The following is a 9,003-nucleotide window of genomic DNA, read 5'->3' as shown; positions in this document are numbered from 1 at the left end:
TAGAGGCTGCTTCGTGAGCAAGTCTCCGAGAGTACCCTGCCTCCATATATTTATAAAGTAGGGTGACCATGCATGTTACCTGGCACATAGTATGTTGAGAGAAAGTAGTCTCATGCACTCCTTCCCTTCTGTTTACACCAGAAACGTCTTATTAGTCTGCCTTTGATAACCTTAAATCACAGCTGTCCTCAGAAAATGAATGGCTCCCTTTAAACCTCTTTGTATGCCATTCAAGGCCCTGACTAACCAGATCTGGAGAAGCTGGACTATCACTAGTATTATAATAAAGGCAGCAGCAAGTGCCAGGAGAATTCAGAGTAGGGAGATAGTTTCTAACTAAGTGGATCTAGAAAATTCTCACAGTAGGTGATTATCCAGTCTAGCCTTGGGGAATTAGGAGAATTTCAACAGGTGGAAAACTGAGAACGGAACATTATACAAGGTGAAAACAGCAAGCCTCAAAACTCATCTATTGAGACTTCCCTAATTCATCCTCCAGCCCCTTCAGTTCCTTCTCTTTCAACTTCCTTCACTTGTCTAGCTTATGAGAAAGCTTCCAGACGCCTTACTTTCTTGGTCTCTTCTTCAGTAAACCTGTTTTCCTAAACCTAGACAATATATTATTAATTTTCCAGTGTCAAATTCAAGATGGAATGAAAGCCCTAATATGTTTAACTACCAAAGGTATTAATATTTAATACTAAATGCAAGCCCTCCCTATGAATCAAACTTTTCATCAAGATAAAGAGGAAACGAAAGAAATGCAGAAAGGAAGGAAAAAGGAAAGAAAAAGAACATAGAAGAGAGGGAAAGAAAAAAAAATGAAAGAGAAGAATGGAGGAGGGAAGGAAAGAAAGAGAGAAGGAAGGAAAAAAGGGAGAAAAAACTTTTGTAGACCTGGTGCAAACTTTTCTACATTTTTTTTCAAACTTATTATTTCATTTTTTTAAACTAAAACCTAATTTGAGGTTGCATGGCTTTTTAGATGCTGTAGCCCAGAGAACAATTCTGGTCTCAAAGACAATCTCGAAGATATAGACGTTCTTTCCTTTTTTCTTGTACAAAAAGGCAAAAATGAAATGTCTCTTTTTAAACTTACTAGATAAATGTCCTTCAACTCCTCAGTCTGACTGCTTACTGGAAATGTTTTATTAATTGCAAATTTATTCCCACATATTGTGATGCAAATAAAAGAATGGAAAATCGGCAGCTGCATTCATTTAAAATTAGCAGAGGCCCTTGTTCAAGAGATGGCATATTCAGAGTGACCCAAATTATCATGACATGAAGGCCACAGGTCAAATTCAAGGCCAAGTTACAAATCAGTAGAAATTGTCCTTGAGGGAAGCTGTTGCTGTGAACTTGAATTCTTAATTGTTTATCAAGAGGCCATACTTTTCTGCATCCAAAATTTAAGATCTTCTGCAAGATAAAGGTGTTAAAATGTGAATGAGTGTTTGTTTTCTTATTTTGAGAATATGGATTATTTCCAACAAATTTAATTAATCATTTAAAAATTTTTAATTATCATATGTTCTTAGTAATATTTTTCTCTAGAGATTTATTTCACAAGTTTGGTTAAATACTGTTTTTTAAGCTTCTATGTGCTTTTTATTCCTAATCATGTTTCATTTTTCTCTCTAGAAAAGAGCTTAGTTTTACTTAACCCACATTAATGTCACACTGAAGTTCAATAATCTGCTTGAAATGTTATATCTTACCCAACGTTTGTGTTGATTAAAAATTAGGGTACAGTATCTCCATCCTGACGCTATTGGGTTTCAGGTTCACTCTTAACTGTCACTGGAGTGAGATGACTTTGGTCTGTCAGGGACTTATGTTTCAGGCATTTCTCCCATGTTCCTTACGTTACATTTCCAGTAGTACCTGTTACTGCTTGCACCTCCAGGGATCTCTTCCTGATATAACCAATCCTGTACAATTGAACTCTGACTCTAAAATTCTTGTTCTCTGAGTCAGGACAGTTTCTATTTCTCATTTAGTTAACAGTGAACTTACAACATAATTTAAAATAGTGCTTTCTGCTATCTACAACCTTATTCTGAAACTTTTGGTGAAGGTAAAGAAAGAAGTGGTGATAGACTAGAAAGCGCACTGGCCAGGTAGGCTAGAAAACTGTTTCTCCTTCCCTCTGTTGCTTTGAGAAATCACTTGAGTTTTGTCTGAAAAATGAAGAGGTTAGACCAGTGATACTTCAAATTCTCAGCAGCTTAGAAATCTAGAGTGCATTTTATTCTGTTAAAGCTTGAATCTTGCACAGGTATTGCCTACAAGTTGTATATCTTTTAGTTCAATATATCTGGGAACCCCAGGATCTTCTCTGTAGCTTCTTTTTTTTTAATATTATTTATTTATTACTTAATTTTTTTTTTATTTTGGTGGGGAGGTAATTAGGTTTATTTATTTTTAGAGAAGGTACTGGGGATTGAACCCAGGACCTCATGCATGCTAAGCATGTGCTCTACCACTTGAGCTATACCCTTTCCCCCTCTGTAGCTTCTTTTGCCCTCTGTGGGGAGACCCACCAGTAGGCCTTGAGCCCCACTGGCTTCAAGACTGATAATGTCTGAAGACAGGGATTTAAGACCCTGGTCCAGTTCTGTTGATGGCACCTTTGTCTACCCTGCTGCCAGTTGGGCCCTGAGCTTTTGCTCTGGTTCAGGAAATGGAACACAGTGTCTGCAGCTTAAGCCACAGAGGTGCTCCCTAAATGCTGAGAGAAGGGAGGGAGGCGAGCCAGGGAGCCCCAGAATGAGCTGGGCTTCCTCCTGCCTTCTCGCAGAGCCCAGACCACATTCTGAACCACTTTCCCCTTGTTCCTTTTCCCTTCACCTCACTGGCCTCCTTGAACCCTGGCTACTCTCCCAGCTCAGGTCCCTTGTTCTGCTTTCTATTCCTTTTCTGAAAGACTATCCTGTACCTCTCTGTTCACGCTGCTCATCTCCTCCTCTCCTCAGTTCAGAGGTCACCTTCTCAGAGGCCACACTCTTTTGAATTTCAGCCCCTCCCCTTTGCATCCAATTCTGTTGTCCTTCCCTGCTTTGTTTTTCTTGCTACCATTTATCCCTAACAAACATGCCGTGCATTTTATTTATTTACCCTTTTATTGTTTACCTTTCTTACTAGAACCAAGCTCTGGAAGGGCAGAGAATTTGATCTTTATTTCCAGTGTCTATAACATGGTAGTTGCTCAACATATGTGTGTTAATTCATAGGATCCTAGCTTGGTATCAGAGTCTCTCAGAGTGGGGTCCTCCATACCCTCATCGGTATCCCAGTTCAGTCCCCATCAGACTTTTCTCATGATCAGTGCTGGTCTGCCTCTTTGAATGGCCCCTAAAATATCTCCTTTTCAATAAGTATTCACTGAATGGATAAATAAATACTCGTAGATCACTGGTCTCTGTGCGCTGCCTTCCTGTTGAAAATCTCACTTCCTGCTCTTCTGCATATTATATTCCTAACACACTCCTAGTTCCACACACCAATCTCTCCTTGGATTTTCCTTGGTGGAATTTAACAGTCTGTCTGGGCCTTAGGGGTCTGTCCATTTGCCCCTGTTTACATACAAGCCACACCCCCTCTCCCTGCACAGCCCATCATCTGCATTGCCCTGCCCCTCCCTTGTATTCCATCTCTCTGCTCTGGCCTTCCCTGTTGTCCTTCTTCCTAGAATTTCCCTCACTATGGTGTGCAGCCCACAAAATGTCACAACTGAAGAAGATCTCAGGGGTCCAAGGTCTTGCTTTATAGATGAAAGAAGACAGGCCTGCAAGCATTTGGCTTGTCCAGGTTTGTACAACTAGTTAGGGCATAGCTGGAAAGAGAACCCAGGGGCTCAGATTTCCAACCTGTCTGCTGCTCTTTCCACATCTCTCAAATTCTCCAGTCTTCCTCTGTTCTTGCCTGGTCCCAGCAGCATCCCTTTCTGAAAATATCTTTTATTTCCCTGGGCCTGAAGACCTACTTTGGTCAGTGGCTATACAGACAGGGTATTTGAGGTAAGAAGTCCCTTCAGATTCACGTTTTACTTACTCTTAAGAATTTTTTAATGTTAAGATTAATTACCTTCTGGCTAGGTGAGACGTTATTGAATTCCATCACTTTTTAAAATACTGAAGACCCAGGATTGACATTTTAACCTACAAAACTCATCACAGTTTAGGTGAAAGGGGACTTGACTCAAAAGATAACTTCCGGTAGCCTTTGTCTTCCTCCAGGAAAGAGGCAAAATCTTTCTAGTCTGTGTTCCCAAAGTGCCGTGGGAAGGGTACTTGTGTACATACTTTCTTTTCCGTGTCTGACTGTGAGGACCTGGAGATAAGGAACCATGTTATATTCTCCACATGATCTTATTCCTGACACAGTCAACAAAATTAAACATGCAACAAAGTGTATCAACCCAACTAAAGCTAAAACCAGGCACTGTTTTTATCAATCAATCAATGAACTGTATATTTTCCATATTTGTCTTCAAATTATCACTGAGCCTTCCAGACTGGCTAAAACAGTGGACAATATGAAGTGCTAATGAGGATGCTGAGCAAACTGGAACGTCATATATTGTTGATGGAAATGCAAACTGAGACAGCCATTTTGGAAACAGCCTTGAAGTTTCCTATAGAGACACTTAATACATTATCTAGATACACCATTCCAGGAATTAGCTGAACAGAATCAAACATTTATGCCATGTAAAGACCCTGTAGGAAAGTGTCCAAAAATTGGGAATAATCCAAAAGTCTATGTGGCAAATGGATAAACAAATTTTAATATACTCACACAATAGAATAAAGTGTCAGGGAGTTAAGACTTTTCCTGTACTCTCTTTAGTGATTGGGATCTTTTGAATTCAACTGACAAAAACAAATTAGCAAAAGATAATATTTAATCACCATATTTTTGTTGAAGTATGTAGATTGTGCACAGAAAAATGTGATTCAAAGAGAAGTTAGAATCTGGGGCTTATATATCATTTTAACAAAGGGAAGAGGAAGGAGAAAAAGACACTAATGGGAAAACAAATCATTTCTCAATAAGAGAAGGGGAAGGAGAAAGGGCACTCTTGGGAAAACAAATGAGTTTTTGGGAAGGTAATTGGGCCTCTGGAGGACAGACAGGAGATGTGATAGTTTTGTGACCATGTCTGTTTAGATGTGTGGAGACTTCATCACCCATGATAAGAGTCAGTCATCCCTGGTGGATCCCAGGGAAGGGGATTTATGACAACTGAAGTCTTTATAGTTCTCCTTTTAGGAAAATGAGATTTCAGGAACTCAAATGCCTTCTGCTAAAGATAATTTTTATGCCACAGTGAGTATGTATGACTGACCCCTGAAGTATTAAAAAGGAACTAGTTACTGATACATGTAACTACATAGATGGATCTCAAAAGCATTATGCTAAGTGAGACAAGCCAGGTACAAGGCCACTTACCTTAAGATTCCAATTAAATAGCATTCTGGGAAAGACAAGCTAAGAGGTACAAATGAGACCATTAGTTGCCAGGGGCTGGTGGTTGTGGGAAGTGGATTGACTATAAAAGGGCATAAGGAAATTTTGGGGGTGATGTGAAAGATCTATATCTTGGCTGTTGTGATAGCTACACAATTGCGTAAATTTCTCAAAATTCATAGACATGAACCACTTAAAATGGCAAATTACACTAAATACAAATTATATTTCAATAAACTTGAAACCTGAAAAATATAATTATAAACAATAGAAATTCATTTCATTTTCTTTGTGGCAGTATTTTGGTTATTTGCATTATTTTGGAATGTTCAAAATCACTTCACAAAATGTTATTTCTGAGAATGTTGGTTTTCCTCCTGATAGAGTCTCTACCAATTTATATTTAAAAAGTCACTTCCTATCCTTAAAACTGTTTTATTCAACAGGTGTTTATCAAACACCTTCTCTGTTTAAGGCATAAAGGTGGTGAGAGAGTGGAGGGCAAGTAAAGAAGTATAAAATAGGTTTTAAATTTCATCAGCTTGCAATCTAATTAGGGAAATAAAATTTACCCTACTTTAGTAAAAGTACAAACAGTAAGCGCTTTAAGAGTTTGGAGGAGAAAAGGCTTCTAGCTAGGTAAAGCTTCAAGGAAGAGGTAGAGTATGTATTTCAGGAAACCAAGCAGCCCATGGGTACAACTTACAAGGAAAGAGTTGAATGTCTAGGTATCAGTTACCTTAATCCCTAATGTGTCATCCCAAGAGGCAGGAAGGCTGCTCCTCTGCTGAAAGATGAAGAGGCAGGAGAAGGGATGCAGGAAAGTCAAGTAAAGCAGATTGGCCAACCAGCTGGGGTTGGAGCATATCAGGACTGAAGATGAAGTGCTTTGCATCCATCTAGAACAGACACCCTTTTAAGTATGGGCTTGGCTTTCTCCAGTGATGTCTTACATAAGTAGTGATGAAGTCTTTCTGAAAAATGAAACCAGAGCATTACAATCCAATTACAATTGTTGGGGGAGGGAATAGCTCAGTGGTGGAGCTCATGCTTAGTATGCATAAGGTCCTGGGTGAAAGAAAGAAAGAAAGAAAGAAAGAAAGAAAGAAAGAAACAAACAAACAAACAAACAAACAAACAAACAAAGAAACAAAGAAAGGAGGAAGGAAGGAAAGAAGGAAGAAAGGGAGGAAGGAAGGGAGGAAGGAAAGAAAAGGAGGAAGGAAGGAAGGAAAGAAAAGAAAGAAAGAAAGAAAGACAGAAAGAAAGAAAGAGAGAAAGAAAGAAAGAAAAAGGAAGGAAGGAAGGAAGATGGCCATGACAATGTAAAAATATGTGAGCATGTGGAAGAAAATATGTTTAGAAAATAATGCTAGAACATTGACATAAAGAGTGTCTCAGGATCCTATCAAGAAAATGTACCCATTTCTAAGTATTTAAAACAGGAAATCTGAGGCAAGGGATTCTTTGCAGAGGTGATGGGATTATTTAGAAGCCAAAAGGGCATCCAAAGAGTTAAGAGACACACAACAGAAGTTGGAATCACCATGGCCTGTTTAGTAGAACGTGGAGCCATGGAGGAGCCAGAGTGAAGGGGACATTACTGTCCTTGCTAAGATGCTTCCCAGGACAGAGGGAGAAATAAATACCTGAATTCCTTCCTGACCACTCCAGTGTCATGCCAGTACTTCCCATTAGCCAACCCAGCCAGCTGCTGGCTTACCAGAAGCCTAGGAAATAAAGCTGGCAAAGGCCAGGTGCCTTCAGATGCAGAAGAGCACAGGAGATTAGGGACTAGATCTGAGGCCACAACGAGAACTTTTGAAAATGTTTTTTTGCTGGTGTTCCATTGCTTTTTTCAGTTCTAGTAGAGGAAAACTGTACAGTAAATAAATTAATAATCCTCTTAAGAAATCTCTAAACAGTCTCATACATTGTAGGTTTCAGTGTAAATTGGTATCACCTCTTGGGAGGGTAATTTGCCTAGATTCTTGAAGACTTCATTGTGCATACCCTTTGTCCCAGCAATTCCACTTCTACAAATTTACTCTACAGAAATATTTGCAAAAATCCTTAAAGATATATATATATCCATAGATAGATAGATAGATAGATAGATAGATAGATAGATAGATAGATGTCAATGGTAATTGCAGCAATATTTGCAATTGGGAAAAACTGGAAACAGTCCAAATGTCCATCAATAGGAACTGGTTTTGAATATAGTCATAGACATTTAGTTTCTAAAAGTAACAAAATAGTACTGTATATAATAAGATATCTAAGGCACATTGTGCAACTTTTAAAAAGCAGGTTTCAGTACAGATCACATAGTATGAGCCAGCTTTCAATTTTTTAAAGGGTATATATTGGTATGAAAAAATATCTGGAATAATATTTCAGACTATTTACATGATTTGGTAAGTGAGATGACAGGAGACTTCTGCTTTCAAGTAATAATTTTGAATTTTTCAAGTAATAAATTTGAATTTTTTATTATAATGAGTATAATTATTTGATAACCTGTAACACACATGGTCAATCCAGCAAATGCCTTAAATATCATATTTAAACTAAGTAACAGCACTATGCCAGTTAGCTTAGGTCAGAGTTTCTCAACCTTAGCACTGACATTTTTGGCTGGACAGTTCTTCATTGTGGGGGCACTGTTCTTGCATTCCAGAATGTTAGCAGCATCCTGGTTTCTACGTTCTCGATACTAGAAGCACCCTGTCCCTCCCAACTGTGACTCCAGACGTTGCAGATGTCTCCTAGTGATATGGTTGACTTGTACAGCAACCCAGTAAAATTTGAATTTCAGATAAACAGCAAATAATTCTTGATAAGTATGTTGCATGCAATATTTGTATGCTGTATTCAGTATTTTTATTTGCCTCTTCTGGCAACCCTACCTAGCAAGCAAATTGTTCTGGTTGAGACCCACTGGTGTTAGGTGTGACACTGCTTCATTGCTTTGACTTTTCTGAAGAGAAATCTTCATACAGAAAACTCTGCTTCTTTGCCCTCTCTTACTATGAAATAGGCACAGCCAGTGGGCTGATTGGGAGCCTGTAAAAAGCCAAGTCGCTTTCCTGTTCCATCTCTGGTACTGTCTGCCACCAAACAAGCAGTAGTATCTTGCAAAAATTTCCTCATCCAGACTAAGCCCCACAGTATTTTTCTTTTTCTTTTTTAATTCTTTTTTAGGTGGGAGGTAATTCGATTCATCTGTTTATTACTTTTGATAGAGGTACTGGGGATTGAACCCAGGACCTCGTGCATGCTGGGCATACACTTTACCACTGAGCTATACCTTCCCCCCACAGTATTTTTCTTTTTTGTTGTTGTTGGTTTTTTTTGGAGGGGGAGGTAATTAGATTTATTTATTTACTTACTTATTTAAGGGAGGAAGGTATACATCAGTGATAGAGTGCGTGGTTAGCACACACGAGATCTTTGGTTCAATCCCCAGAACCTCCATTAAAAATCAATAAATCAATAAATCTAATTACCTACCCCTCTCCTCAA

Source organism: Camelus ferus, chromosome 2, assembly GCF_009834535.1.
Source record: "Camelus ferus isolate YT-003-E chromosome 2, BCGSAC_Cfer_1.0, whole genome shotgun sequence".
In the NCBI taxonomy this organism is placed as follows: domain Eukaryota; kingdom Metazoa; phylum Chordata; class Mammalia; order Artiodactyla; family Camelidae; genus Camelus; species Camelus ferus.
Note: the sequence above shows the minus strand (reverse complement) of the source record.